General features: G+C 38.2%; 1 long non-coding RNA gene across 1 annotated transcript; it reads right to left on the reverse strand.

The window, feature by feature from the left end:
- On the reverse strand, positions 4,023–4,783 carry LOC110393433. The gene is made up of 2 exons (XR_002435013.1): positions 4,610–4,783; positions 4,023–4,259 (listed from the first exon to the last, which is right to left on the reverse strand). It is a non-coding gene; the product is annotated as an uncharacterized LOC110393433 (long non-coding RNA).

Genomic DNA, 15,037 nt, shown 5'->3' on the forward strand with positions numbered 1-15,037 from the left:
GGCTTATTCTAGATTGATGGAATGAACCTGATATATTTCTGGTTTTCTATTATTGTACACTACTATTTAAGTAACCTCAGAATTCTGACTTGCACTTGAGTGTGGCAGCTTAAGTACCTGATACATAACAGCTGATTTAATCTTACTATAGGCATGTTTAAATATTGAAACCAGTCTCCAGAGACATTTTTTCCCTTTTTCTTTAGTTTTTATATTCCTTTTTCCTCTCCCCCCCCCCCCCCCCCCCCCTTTTTTTTTTTTTTTTTTTTTTTTCCTTTTTTTTTTTTTTTTTTTTTTTTTTTTTCCCCCCCCCCCCCCCCCCCCCCTCCTTTTTTTTTTTTTTTTTTTTCCAAGCCAGTTTCTCTGTCAGGACCCAAATATCCTCTGTCAACAAATATGAAAGCAACAGAGGAATTGTTGACAGCTCCGTGGTTCCCTGCTTGGCTGGAGACTGACCTTACCACAGAGTAGACCAACTTCAAGACTTTTAAAGCTGTTCGCCCAAAATTTGCATTGAAAACATTTGATGGGGTCAAGTCCAGTCTCCCCTCCACATCTGTTCACGGTCAACATGTTCCAAGTCCTGACATACAGTAAACTGATCCCAAAGGACCAGTGCAATGAAACTGACAAACCTTGGGAGTACAAGTATGCCTCTTCAGATAAAGTCTTGTTCAGTTAGTCCTTTATGGATAGTTTAGATTTTTTATTTTTATTTTGTATCATTTCTTTTTTCAGCCTAAACTCTGAGACACATTTTAAATAACCAACCAGAACTGCTATATTGGGATCATATCTTGGTTGAGCCGTTAAAAGAAATTACATTTCTTAATAAATAAGTGAAGTCTATCTTCTTGCAAGTGCTAGAATTCATGCTCTTCTGCCGTTTCCCATTAAATTTATCATTTCTGCTTGCTTTAAGTTACTTATTTATTGAGAAATCACAATTAGGTTTCATGCTGTTTTTTCCTGTCCATCGGAAGGGATGGTCCCATGGCTAAAGTCAGATTCTAGAAATCAAATACAAACTCCACATTTCAGAAACTTTCTTTGAGGTCTTAGACAAGTCATCTGATGTCTTCTTGCCTTCTTCTCACCCCTAAGAAAGAAAAAAGAAAAATAACGAGGGTTTAAATCATATGTTTGTTTCATTCTTCTGAAATAAATTTATAATGGATTATAAAGAATGGGATTTTTGATTACTTGGGTGCCCAACTGAGAACTGTTGAGGGGAGTTAGTTTTGGAAAAGCTTGAGCAATCAAGATCTTCCTGAAGCATTACAGATTGAGCATGTAAAATGACTAATTTCTGAAATATTTTCCAAGATACATCGAGGTAGTTCTGTGGAAGGTATTAAAAAGAAATTGCAGAGTATTTATAACCTTAAGCTGGCTTTGTGTAGAGTACTGGTATTATATCCATGCTCAAGTCTGACTTATATTACCTTTAATAGAAGAACACAGGTCCTTGGGATGTGAAAATGAACACCCTTTATTATGCTTAATACACATATTTTAAAAGCATTATGTTATATAATGAAAATGCGTAGTTTGTAGGACCACATGCAGAAAACGATTTCTCAAGGGTATTGTTGGAAATCAACATTGGTTTAATGTGGAGTATAGAGCAGTTATGATACCATACACAGAAACTTTGTTCAGTGTTTTACAGTCCCTTAGCACTTCAAGCTTTGGGATCATGTGTCCTAAATGCCCTATCTTAATTAGATTGTACTTTTGGTAATTAGTTTTCCTAATGCAATATAGTCAGTCCTCTATGAAATTTTCTTTTGATGCCTAGGGACGCATTATGTCAAAACCTGATGAGTGCTATAAGCTTATGTATGCAAAAGATGACTTATAATCAAGCTCTCTCCTCTATACGAGGGTAGTGAAGAAAGGGACAAGAACAATCATCCTTCTGACTGCCCTAGCAGGAAAACCAACTTATTCTTCTTCCATGACAATGTTAATATCTTGCAGTAATGGGAACCATTGGAATTTAAGCACTGCCACTAAGGATAGCAAGTGCTTTTCCAGTTCCATCTTTTATTTAGTTTGGTGGATCATCAGCACCTGTGCTCATCAGAGGATATATCAGCCACGTGCACTGATTACCAAATAGTAGCTGGAGTAGAGAAGGGCAAGTGTTTTCTTCTAAAGATCTTTTCTGCACCCAAAATTATATCTTTGACTTGACAACTTTTTTTCAAATTTGTTCACTTTACTGAACTGCCTAGAAGAGCAAAAGAGGGTCATAATGTTTTGTTTGATCCTTCTTTTACTGATATTTCCCGAACTGATAATATCACGTGTCTAAAAATATTCCACCATGAATAACATATTGAAAAAATATACCTTCTTTGATGAAACTTAGGATTTGTGTGTGCTTTTTTTTTTAAATTGTTTTACATACTATGAAGCTTCCTGTACTCCCACAGATATCTGGAAAATTCTAATTACCCCAGGCAAAGCTGAAGTGCTAAGTCCATCCTTTACATATTATACCAGGTGGTGCATACTTTATTATACTCCTTGAGTGTTTGTTAACCTAACAGTGCAAATGTTAACAAGATACTTCTATACAGTATTTTTAATCATAGCGAAATTAAAAAAAGAGAAATTATATTTTACAAAAAGCTATGAGATGTTTTATCAGTTGGTGAAAGAGGGAAAGTTGGAATATCTGTGCCATAAAGACTTTTAGAAGTCATCCTGTGTGAAAATATTCTGGAAGTTTTGGTTTAAATTATAAAAAAAAATCTTCGACTGCTTCTGTGGAAGTCATGCCACGCCTTGAGGTAACTTATTACAATACATTTTTCTCAGTAAAAACAAAACAAAACAAAAGAGAGAGGAAAAAAAAGGGGGAAAGGAGGGTAGTTAGAAATGCAGATTAGTCTGTATCTCCATCCAGGCAGCGCACCCATCCCACGGAATACATCTCTTATAACACTTGTGTTCCTTGGATGTAGTGGATCAACAGGCAGAGAGATGGCTACAGGAGGCATTACCAGTCAACAGCCTGAGGCTATGCTGGACCTGGGGCCAAAGCCAGACTAAAATGCCATGGGTCCACAACTGCACTTTCCACTTGCCCTATGATGATGATGCAGATTTTGAGGATCACAATTAGAAATAGGTTTCCAGTACAGCTGTCATCATAGTCTGGATCAGCCCAGGGATATGTATGAGAGCACAATCTCCTGGCAGATGGCGCAGGAGGAGAAGGACAGCAGTAGACAGAGGCTGGAACATCTTATCATGTCTTTGCTATAGAAGGTTTATTATTCTATAACTTTCCCCTGAAAGAACTGCACTTCTAGGGAGTGTAACCTGGGGAAACAATGAGACACTTAAACTCCTTTTCCTCGAGTCTGTGCATTGATGAGACATCTAAGTATAATGTTTTATCAAACTGATACATAGTTGACACTTTTAGATGAAGTGAATAAAATGAAATATTCTGGATTGAACAGATACAGAGCACAAAATTTCATTTTCTTCATAAAATTAATTTTTTTCTTACTGAAAATCTTTTAATTTTTTTCCAAAGTTATACTTTCCATCAAGAAGATGTTTCAATGCAAAATTTTCCACTGGTTCTAATTAAGTAGTCTAAATATAAAATATAATGTACACATTTAAGAACTTTTTCCTGTTTGTAGAGCCTTTGTCAGATCCAGAAAGAGTTCTCCTTTTTAAGTGCAGAGATAAGTGCTACAATTTGCAATACCCCTAAAATGGGAATGAACTAAAATGAACTCATTACTACATTGTTTATAGCAGGCAGAAAAGAACAAACCGCAAGTATGTCAGTCAAAATGTTTTGTTTTGTTGATTTTTTCATGTCACGTTATGGAAAATGAGAACAAAGAAAAGACCAGTCATCACATTCTCTTCTTAGCTCTCACTTGTAGACACAATCTAATATTGTGCCTCAGAAGCAGAAAGCACAGAGGCAGATTTCTTGAAACAGAGAAAATGAGACTTCAGCATTTAAAGGAGACCATGAAGAAGGAATATTAAAGCAATTTCTCATTTAATTTGCGTAGCACATTTCTGCAGCTGTAGCTCAGCTACATCAAGGCAGTGCTTCATGGTGAGCATGATGCAGAAATGGAGTGTTAGTGGCCAGACTGTGATGTGGGCATTTGGCTGATGAGGGGCTGGCTCATTCCCTGTTGTGCTTTCCAGTCGGGGACGATCTGGCTGGCTGTGACCCATGTGCCCAGCTCCCCTTTCCACGGAAAGCACACCTAGGAGACGGAGGGCAGAAAACAGTTTATTCACTTCATCTAAAAGCATTAACCATGTTATCAGTTTGATAAACATTATACTGCGATGTCTCATCACTGCACAGACTTGAGAAAAAAGAGTTTAGTGTCTCATTGTTTCCCCAGGTTAAACTCCCTAGAAGTGCAGTTCTAGAGTCAAAATGGCTCCAGGTTGAGCACTCAGCTTTGGGAAGTGACTCCTGCAGTTCATCTGCAATTTTTTACCCTCAGCTTGTCTCCTGCACAAAAGCAGAGCAAGCACATCCCTTGGCATTCTCATTATGCTGTCTGTGGATGCCTGCTGAGGGTTTTAAGCAATGCAGTACACTTACACAAAGCAGCAAACTCTATGCAAGTGGATATTTTAAGTGGGCATTTTTGTCATGGAGAATGTTCATCCATGCATTTTTCTCTCATTAATTCCCTTCTTTAGAGGCTGTAAACACACACACACGTTCCCGGGTTTCGGCACCACTTGAAAACACACTCACACACACGCACACACACAATAGCAGCAAGAAAAGCTTTTTTTTATTCAAAGGTGTAGCGCTCCTTTTATAATACTTGTTATCCACTATTGCCATCTAAAGCTTACTCTCTTAATGCTGATTGGATATTTTTGCTGAGGCATGTAGCAGTGAAGCATGAAGCAGTATTTTCCATCTACTGACATATCAAAAGGTAGCTTATCGGATCATCTTAGTTTGCCATTTTTCCTGCGTCACGGGTACATTCTTTGGTCAACTAGTCCTTGTTCCTTCGGGGAGGGGGCCTTTCTCGTTACATCTCGTATCCTCGCAACCGCCTATTACAACGAGAGGCTTTTTCTCTGACAGATTACAAAGGCAGTGAAGCCTGGGATTGGACAATTAGGCTGTGAAGTCTCCATTGCAACATGGGGTCCATTTGGTCCCTTTTACCCTTTGTCCTGTAAAGAAGAGGTGACCATTTTGCATTGCAAGAATCTCCTCTGTTTCAGCAAGACCAAACTTCAGTTTAGAAATTCTCTACCTGAGCACAGCAGTGGGGAAGTTTCCTTAGTCAATCTTTCAGTCCCCTATGGAGCGAGTAAGTTCCCTAGCTTTGGACAAACAGTGCTAAAAGAACTAAAATTGAAGTCAGTAGCAATGATAAAGCACTCAATGAGATAAGGATTAGTTTCATGTAAAGCCCTTACTGGAAATATGGATGATTAACAGAACTAATTAAAATCTAGACATTTACCCTTTTAAGGGAAAGAAAGAACCTTTATGTTATTACCTAGCACTTAGAGGTCTTCACAAAAAGTAGGAAATATGGTGATAGACTTGTTCCCTTAAATTAGTAGAGGCTCTGAGAGGAAGACTTCGATATAAATTCATTTAGCCCTCTCTACTAGCAGTGTGATCTGTTTAATTACAGACACAGTATGTTTTATAAATATTTGTTTACAACTTGCTGCATGAAAGTACAGGAAAAATATGGAAATAAATTTATATAATTACAGCTTAATGATCTGCATTTTAATTGAGATTTTACCAAATAATTTTGCAAAAAGTCAGGAATGTTCCAGTAGTGCTGCTGTATGGATAGATGCTTGGGGTTTGAAATCTTATGTTTTGTTATTTTAACACCTATAAGGGCACAAGGGCAGGAGCATTAACATATTTTGAAATGTTATGATATTTTTTCTCACTCATGTTTATGGATGCTAGAGAAACATCTCATGTCTGACTGCTTCTGGTCAGTCAAAGTATATTATGCAGTGTTTTGAATAAGCACTTAAAGTTGATAGTTAGGAGTACATATAGTCAAAAAATATACTCTGTGCTGCTGTTACTCTCTGAGATACCAACTCCCTGTCCCTTCCCTGAAGACAGAACCACGCTGTCCTTGTTTTCTACTTGTCTCATCCTGCATGTTCTGCTTTATTTCCCAACAGTCACTTGACAGATATTGTCACTCACTGAATAGAGAGTTAAGAATGAGGTAGTAGAGCAAGCTGCCAGGACTACTCCTAAGGTCTCTTTTTGCATAATTTATGATAGTGTGACAGTTGCCATCTTGGCTAAGCAAGCAGGAGTTGAACCAAGATTTCTAATGGCCTGTGATATTACTATTTCATCCTTATTTGGAGCTGTAACGTACTCCTCTATCCTGTCAATTTGGTCCAGAGGAAAAATACACCCTCAGTAATGCTAAAATTAATGCTCTGCTCATGGAGTGGTGGTGGAGACTAATTTTCCAGAGCTTTTTGTTACATTGTTAGGGCAACAAAGCATTGGTGATCACAAAATCCAGATACTTATTTTCTCCCCTTTGTCTTCCCCTGCTAACATTAATTCAGTTAACAAATCTTAACAAATCTTGCCAGAAGCAAAGTTGCATCCCTCTGGGAGTGATGGTGATTTTGCTCCATGTTAGCACATTTGTTCAAGTTCTTGTTCTTCAGGTGCAGATCTGCTGGAAATCAGATCTTGTCACGTGAGGTACTGACAAAGAAATTACCGGTCCATTTCTTGCTACTTTTATTATAACTCTTTTTGTTTTTCCATATTTCAGATCAGGCACTGAGAGAAATACCAAATGGATGCAGCTTGCAGTTTTCAAAGTGGTCCTCTGTGGCAATACTTCTTCCCCTACTGCTATGTTCAAGGGGCCAGGAGTATTTACTCAAAATTATTTCTTTTCTTTGTGAATTTTCTTCACTGCCAATTCTAAGGCATGTTTAGCAATTGCTAAATCACATGTTTTGTGATTTCTCACTTACTACAGGTGCTGGGAATATATATACATTAGTTTAATAGTAAATCAGAATTTTCTTGGCAAATGCACCAAATGAAAATACAGCTATACTCACCTTCAAGGATAAAGACATCTGGATATATCCCTCTGAATATTATCATCTTCCACATATACAAAGTGTTTCTTAACCTTTTGGAGTGTATTTAAAAGTCACAACTGGATGCATGACCCATTAAGAATGGATTGAAAATTGTGTTGAATTTGCTTTTGGTAAAGATTAAGTTATAATTCTGTAATTTTTTGTGTGCCACTTTTAGTTTTCCTAGAAACTTCTTCCTCTTCTGTGTCTCACCTCCACTATCCTGGTTTGCCTTTTCTGCTATAAGCTCTTATCTGTCTAAAATAGTAAAATAAGACTATGAAGCAATAAACAGGAAATTAGGACATTATTCCTTCTGGACATCTAGATTTGCAATGGATGAGCATTCATTAAGCTCTACAATACTTCTCCCAAGTCATAGAAGACTCTGAGTGCAATTTTGAGTGGCTAACAGATTTGATTCCCTATAAATATTAGTCACATATGTCACGTAAAGGATACATGAGTGGGAAGTTTATGCTCCTTCCTCTGCAGGTATTTTTCCAGCTGTGTTCATGTGTAAAAATAGGTTATGTGCTTCAATTATGCATAGAAGTCATCCATAAATAACCTCACTTGGTTGAGAAAGATCTCTCATGCAATAGACACCTCTCTCTCCTTTACACATATCCTTTGTAATCCATGTCTTGGATATTATTCTATCCCTGATTTTAGTGGTTGTCTTTCAACTTAAGCAACTTTTTCTACTTCATTATCTTTCTCCCTGCTTTACATTTTTTGTAAAATAATAATTCTCTCTTAGACACAATGTGTAGCTATCTCTAGGTAGATTGTAGCAGAGAGTCTCTGTTTTCCACTTCTTGTGATTACCTTTGTTTCCTGTTTACAGATAATGTATTCTGAGCTTAGCCATATGCTAAGCAGCCAGCCTGATGAAAAATATACAATCAGCAAACAAATTGGTACTTAAAAACAGGGAAATCAATGCTGCAACTAATTATCTGTACTCTCATTTAACCCTGGCTGATATTCTGTTAGATTTTGACCCAAGCTTCCAGCAAGAGTGTGTGCAACCCACAAAACAATTAATAGAGAGTAATACTGCATTCTTTTCATCACTGCAAAATAGCACTGAAAATAGCTTTCTATTGCTATTCCATCTAGGTTGAAAAAAAGAACATTCAGGTTCATTAGACAAAAGTCAGTATGTCATGAGGAGTCTGAAGTCTAATAGTGTAATAGAAATTATACAAAGGACTGGCTTGTCCATAAGATCTATGCTTTCCCTTTTCTTTATGCCAACCAGTCATGCAAATTAAGGTAACAGATTAGAAGGAATATCATTGCTGTATCTTAAATGTAATCCATATTATATGGAGAGATAACAAGTTAAACTCCTCCTCTTGTACTGAAATCAGTAGCAGACTCCTCTAGGATCAGGGGCAAAGCAGCTGAGATTCCTACTACAAGCCATAATCCTTAGGAAAAAACAAAGCTCAGGCTACAGCATTGTCCTATGAAGCTAAATATGGAGGAAAATTAAGCCTTTCTGTTTCATTTGTACTACTGCAGAGTTGTGAAATTCTTGGAGGATGAAGGGGCAGATCTGAGCAGAAAGCGTGTGATATTTTCTGAGCAAAGAATGTTAGTTCTGTGAATCTAAATATAGACAGTGGACAGACTGCATAACAGTCACAAACTCCTAAACAAAGTGTGATATAATTATAATTACCGTGAGTGTAAAATCACTGTTTGTGTAATGTCGTAAGTGTCCCAAACTTTGCCAGGAAGAAAGAAAGGAGCCAGCATTTTCAGAAACTCTTATTGTTCATAGGTTGGAGCTCTTAATGTAGACAGAAGCATGTCCTATCTTGTAAGGCTATATTTCCTGAATAGAAGGCAGATACCTATAGATAATGAGGTGATGATATACTGCTTTTTTGGAGGACTAGAGTTTGAAAGGATTAGCTGCAGAAGCTGAATGCAAAGAAACACCACTCCACTCCAAAACTGTATTTAAAACCAGATTGTGTCTCAAAGCCTTTTAGACTTTTTCTCTGACTTTTCACCTCTATCCACATTTGCTCATACAAAAAGCTCAGAGCAAATTGATTTTATCCTCCTCCTCATCATCATAATCTTCAGAGCAAGAAAGAATCTGCATGAAATTTTCTTTGTTTTGTTTTGCTTGCTTCATCTCTTTGGTAGTTTTTGGTTTTTCACTACAGTAAAACCCAGGTAGTTTGATCCCTTAAGTTTTGTGGGAAGTTGTTGGCCTGGTGATGGTTAAGATTGCACAACTGCCAGTAACAAAGGTAGAGGTACTGCAACTCTACAGATGGACATAAAATGAGAATTGATGAGTGTGAGAAATTCCCTTGCAGTCTAGGGAGAGGGTGGTTTCGTCACACTCTTCCCTTTCATGCTGCCAACAGCTATTTCTCTTCTACTGAGAAACCAGGACGATGCTTATTGCTGTCCCCATTCATTTGTTCATACCAGGGGGAATCAGGCAAGAACCTCTTGTTCTTCCCATTAAATTCAGTGTTTGTCTGCCTGGGGCTGAGTGAGGTGGTGGTGCACCGAAGGTAGTCCACTGCACTGATCCATTGCACTCAGGGAGGGCTGTTGAATCGTATGACTTTGAAATAAAAGGGTTTTTCCCCTCTACTGCTAGGGATTTTGTTTTCTGAAGCTGACAGCACTGGATTGCTAGTGGTTTTGGTGTCAGATGCTAGTAAGGGAACAGTAACAGAATTATTTACCTAGAGGGAAACTCTTTTAAAAATCTGTCTGAACAAACAGCTGAGTCTGTTCTCTAACTCTCTCTCTCTCTTTTTTTTTTTTAACTAGGAACATGATATAGAAAAATAACGATGGAAAGCTAAAGGGGAAATGTTAAGATGGTGAAAAAATAATTTGATAGCCCTAATGAGTCATAGCACTGCTCTGCTTACTGTCTTCTCCAGTTTCTTATTAGCAGCCGAATGGAGATACACACAGGAACATTTCCTCTCACTGGCTTACAGCTGGGCTGTACGTTCAGCTGCTTATAATCCTTCAGCTGGTCATCTCCTCTGCCTTTGTACAAGTGACTCCTCAGGATGCTAACGCAATGGTTGGATGTTTTGACTGTTTCCAAAAATAATCCCTTGTGAATGTCCTCAAGTTCTTAAATGCATCATTTCAGACCTCTGAATCACTGAGACGTGCTACCACGGGAAAACAATAGCCCCAATCAGTCATAGTTAAATTCATGGCTAACAAGCTATAAACCCAAGGCTTGTATAAGCAAGATTCTGATTCAGTCAAATACTCCAAACCCAAGATGGAGAATGAGGACAACAGCTGCCTCTGAGCAGTTTCTTGTCAAGCTACATAAACTCTTGTCTGTGGTTCAGGATGCTGAATTGCAAAGATGTCCTGTGCTGCTGTTAGGAGGCACAGTGCTTCAGCCCACTCTCCTGTCCACTGTTTAGCAGAGCAAAGATGGGTCATGCACATCTCCTGGGATGCATTCGGATCTTCCAGACCTTGTTTAATTCTCAGCAGATGCAATCGGTAACCACAGTCGTGGTTGTGACTTCGGTGACTATTTCAGACATGATCTAACATGGTGTAACTTGCTACTAGTGCCTGGCATGGCTGCAGCATGTAATTTGTACTAACTCACTCTAATGAGAAACTGCATCTCAACAAGAAGATTCTCTTTCCCTAGCTCCAAGAGTTGGTAACATCAACATCAACCTAGTATTGTCAGTTTTATTGAGGTTGTTGACACATTCAAATGGGAGAATAAAATAAAATAGCTCTCTTGGATACAGAAATTGATATGATTTATTCCAAAGAAGCTCAATAGGCCCCAAAGCCATGGCAAACCTTTAAAATTTTTGCTACATGCTGATGTTCTTCAACTTCATCAGTGAGCTGCAGGTTAAGGCAGAAAAATTTCATCCTTATTGATTTCTAGTTTGTGTGTATGTGTTTTTCTCATGAGAAATGCGTTATGGTGTACCTGCCATAGAGTACTGTGCCAGGATATGTAATCATTCAGGTTGGATGTTAGGAAAATCAGGTTGGATATTAGAAAAACTGTCTTCTCGGAAAGAGTGGCACTGGCACAGTCTGCCCAGGGTGGTGGTGGAGTCACTGTCCCTGGAGATGTTCAAGAAGCATGTAGATGTGGCACGGAGGGACATGGAGTAGTGGGCAACACTGGTGGTAGGTGGGTGGTTGGACTAGATGATCTTAGAGGTCTTTTCCAACCTTAATGATTCTGTCTTTGGGTTTTTAATCCTTTCATACCCTCTTCTTAGAAAATATGTTTCACATTAATTGTCCATTTTATCTTCCTAAAGCTTTTTGATCTCCTCCCAGCCCTAGTGGGACTACCTATTTTATTAACTAGCTACTTTTTTTGTACATTATTATATACAGGTTTCTTTGTACTTTTTTTTTTTTTTTCCCCAGCATTGTAATTCTGTAGAGGTGGGGTTTTTCTACTCTGATACTCTGTACACCTTCTCAAAATGCATCTCACATGTGCCCCTAAACAGCACCTACACAATTTTTAAAGTGCACAGAATGTTAAGTGTGGGTGTTTGTAAGCATATTTTATAAATACTGTGCATGCAAAATGTTGTTGTTTTCTTCTTTTAGTGATTGCACACTTTTCATTTATGGTATGATATTCCATTGAGAGGAGCAGGGGGCCAAGTATGTTAATGCCTGTTAGTGCGTGCTTAACTCATGAGAATGTGCAATCAGACAAGACTAAAGCTTTTGATACATATCATGTAAATGTGCACTTTCTGAAGTACATAAGATTTAGCTGAATGTGTAATTACTATTTGATTGAATGTCATATCTGATGGTACTTTTAAAGGAAATAATAAGAAATCTGCTAAGTATCCTGTGAAATTAGTTTAAAGATTAGTAAATTGTTCTTGACAAAACTGGATGTAAAGTTAGATTCAGGAAGAAGTTTTCAGTTTCATTGTTTACTAGCTGAAAAATCAATTTCTCCATGACCTAAACAGTCTACCAGTGGAAAGTTCAGAAGCAAATTTCCTTAGGGAAAATTGAGAGCTGTATCGCAACATTCTTTCGCATATTTCATGTAACATTTTCCAAGCGAAACCATTTTCCCTTTTCAAATTCACATTTTAGATTCTGATAAACAAAATTAAAATTTAGGAAAGATAGGAAGTGCCAACAGAAAAGGACAGCTTTAAATCCTGAAAAATGTTGTTGGTTTTTTAAATCTAGTGAGAAGCTGGGGGAGGAAATATTATAGTTCAGAGCACCTCATCTAAATCAGGTTTTGTTTGTGGCAGGCTGGTTTATGATTTTTGTCACTAACCCCCAAAAATCAATGATTTCTGCAGTTCCATCTTTCCAAGTGCTATGCTGAAAAACATTTTAAAAGTTTTGAGAATTTCCTTAATTATTCCTACAGCTATGGACTTTTGCCTTCACACAGAACTTGTAAGATACGAGAAGAATCGCTGTCTGTCTTCCTTTCATGTCAGACTAGAAGGATGAGTGAGAAATTCATGAGCTGACCTATTTTACTAGACACGGAGAACTTGTCAAAGGTGTCCCAGCACCCCAAAAATCTGCAAGACATTCAGAGAAGTGTTCCAACAGTCTCATCCTGCTATAATTGATTCCTAAGCTTCCAACCCTTTGCAGTTCTGCCAACCTTTGATGAACTACCTTCATTTAAGCAAAAACCAATCTCTTCCTTCCCACCCCTAGAAAAAGGAGTCCACTGTGGGGAAGAAAATAAATTGTTAGCATTTATTTGTTTAGTGAGGAGTTCAAATTATTTCCTCCGTGTGTTTTATCTCATTCCTTATAAAAAGAAATGCCATTTTAGAAAAGCATTAGGGTCATTTTTATTCTGAAGTGATACAAAATTTGCTATAATAGCAAGTCTGTTTCTTTAATCTTCTTTTTACATTTGTGTCCTAGTAAATGCACAGTTTTGGCTACCTGAATAAAAAAGGAGAAAAAAAATCAATAAATTCATCATACTGCCAATCGAGTTACAAATCAGCTGTCAGCAAAAGAAATATATATATATATATTATTTAAAACAAAACAAACCATAAAATCAGACATGAGTTCATACTAAATCCAAAACAATTCTAAAACACCACAAAGCTTATCTGGGACTTTGCTGTTTATCCTTTTGGCTGTGAATCTGTAGAAGTGAAAAGCATTTTGATATATCATTGTAGTGGCTGTGTCTACATTGTCCTGCAAAGACATTTCCAGCAGCAAGTTCTAGGCTGAAAGCTTCAACTGTCTACGTGCTGTTGAAATTCTGGGAACTGTCACGTAAGCACTTCACCTGACATGCTGGGAGTCCACAGAGGATATTTTTGGTGCACCTTGCCCCTGCTGCACTGTCAGTAGGAGCCAACATGACCAGTATGGCTGACACTTGCTCAGACAGACCACCATTCCCCCCTCAGGGGGCCATGTGCCCCTGGAGCCTTATGCTGACCATGCCCTCTGAGAAACGTCATGCTAGATGCACACATTGCCCTCTCCCTTACTGGGTAGCCCACAGGCTTTCTGCTACAAACCTTCCCTTTTTCAGGACCCTTTCCTACTGCCTTCATTGAAGGAGAAACATGTCCCATTCACGTGTCACCTGAACTTGCTTTGCTGCTACTGTCCATGAGGGTAAAACAATCCTACAGAGGACTTTCAATGGTAACTGCCATGCCTCTGAAGGCCTTTCTTTCTACTGAGGCTACAGTGGCTCAGGGCTCAAAATCTCAATGTGTGATCCTAGGGTGGCAATCGCCATCCCCATGTGCTTTGTTGCAGATGTGCTCATGCACTTTAGGCTAGCTGGGGCCTATTCAGCTTCTTTCCAAGGCCATGACTGCTGCCATCTGAGTCTTGCCTCCCTTCGTTCTCATCCTCATCAGCAGGCCCCAGTCCAGGCAGCCTTACTAATTTCAGATAGGCACTAGTTCTGCTTTCGTCAAAGGACTATAGAAAAGTGAAACCATTCTCATCTTCCTTGATGCATACCATTCCTTCTCTGTCTAAACTGGGCCATGGCCATTCACTTCTCTGAGCTGCTTCCAGGTTTTGCTGGCAAACTTATAGCTCTATCACCTTCCCCATAAACATGGTTTCAAGAAAATCTGCCTCCACCTTATAGGGGTTGAAGTCAAGTGGGGGGATTCAGTCTTATCTGTAGACACCTAAGAGAAGCAAGGAACTAGACATTTGTTAAAGGCTGTTTTTTTACTCAACTTTCCTCCTCCTCCTTTTTTTTTAATATAGTTCAGTGAAATATTAATCAATTTTTAAAATGCTTTTATCTCTTGCCTATTTTAGTCAGTGATTCAGACCATTTCTCTAATTTTCTCAGATCTGGTCAAAAATTGGGTGGTCCTCACATTCTGGGCTTTACTTTCAAAATTGACTTAATTCACAGTAAGTACTCAGGCAGCTGGTTAAGAGAACCAATTTTCAAAATTGCTCAGGGAGTTGGATTATGTAGGAACTTAAAATTTCACCTCAAGTGCTACAGCAGAGATACTGAAAATTATCTGGTTTTCAAGATATGCAGGGTAATAGCATTTCTTTGTCTTGTTAAGGGAATAGATCATTTGAAAAATCCACATATATTTGCAGATAACTGGAAATTTGCATGTACCTGGAAATGGGATTGCAAATACTCTTGGACTGATTGCCCAATATACTTTTTGCAAATCCAGTTGTTCCTATCACTACTAGAGAATTGTAAGAGTCTTGTGTATTCTAGCAGCAGAGAAAGTTTATGCGCCTTTGTTGCAAAGTTTTCTATATTTTGTTTTTCAGAATTTAAGTTATGCCTTCTTTGCAATCAAAAAAAATGTTTAAGTCAGTACATTCTCACTTTCACTTGCAGTTTGATTGAAAGGAA

This window comes from Numida meleagris, chromosome 2 (genome assembly GCF_002078875.1).
Source record: "Numida meleagris isolate 19003 breed g44 Domestic line chromosome 2, NumMel1.0, whole genome shotgun sequence".
NCBI lineage: Eukaryota > Metazoa > Chordata > Aves > Galliformes > Numididae > Numida > Numida meleagris.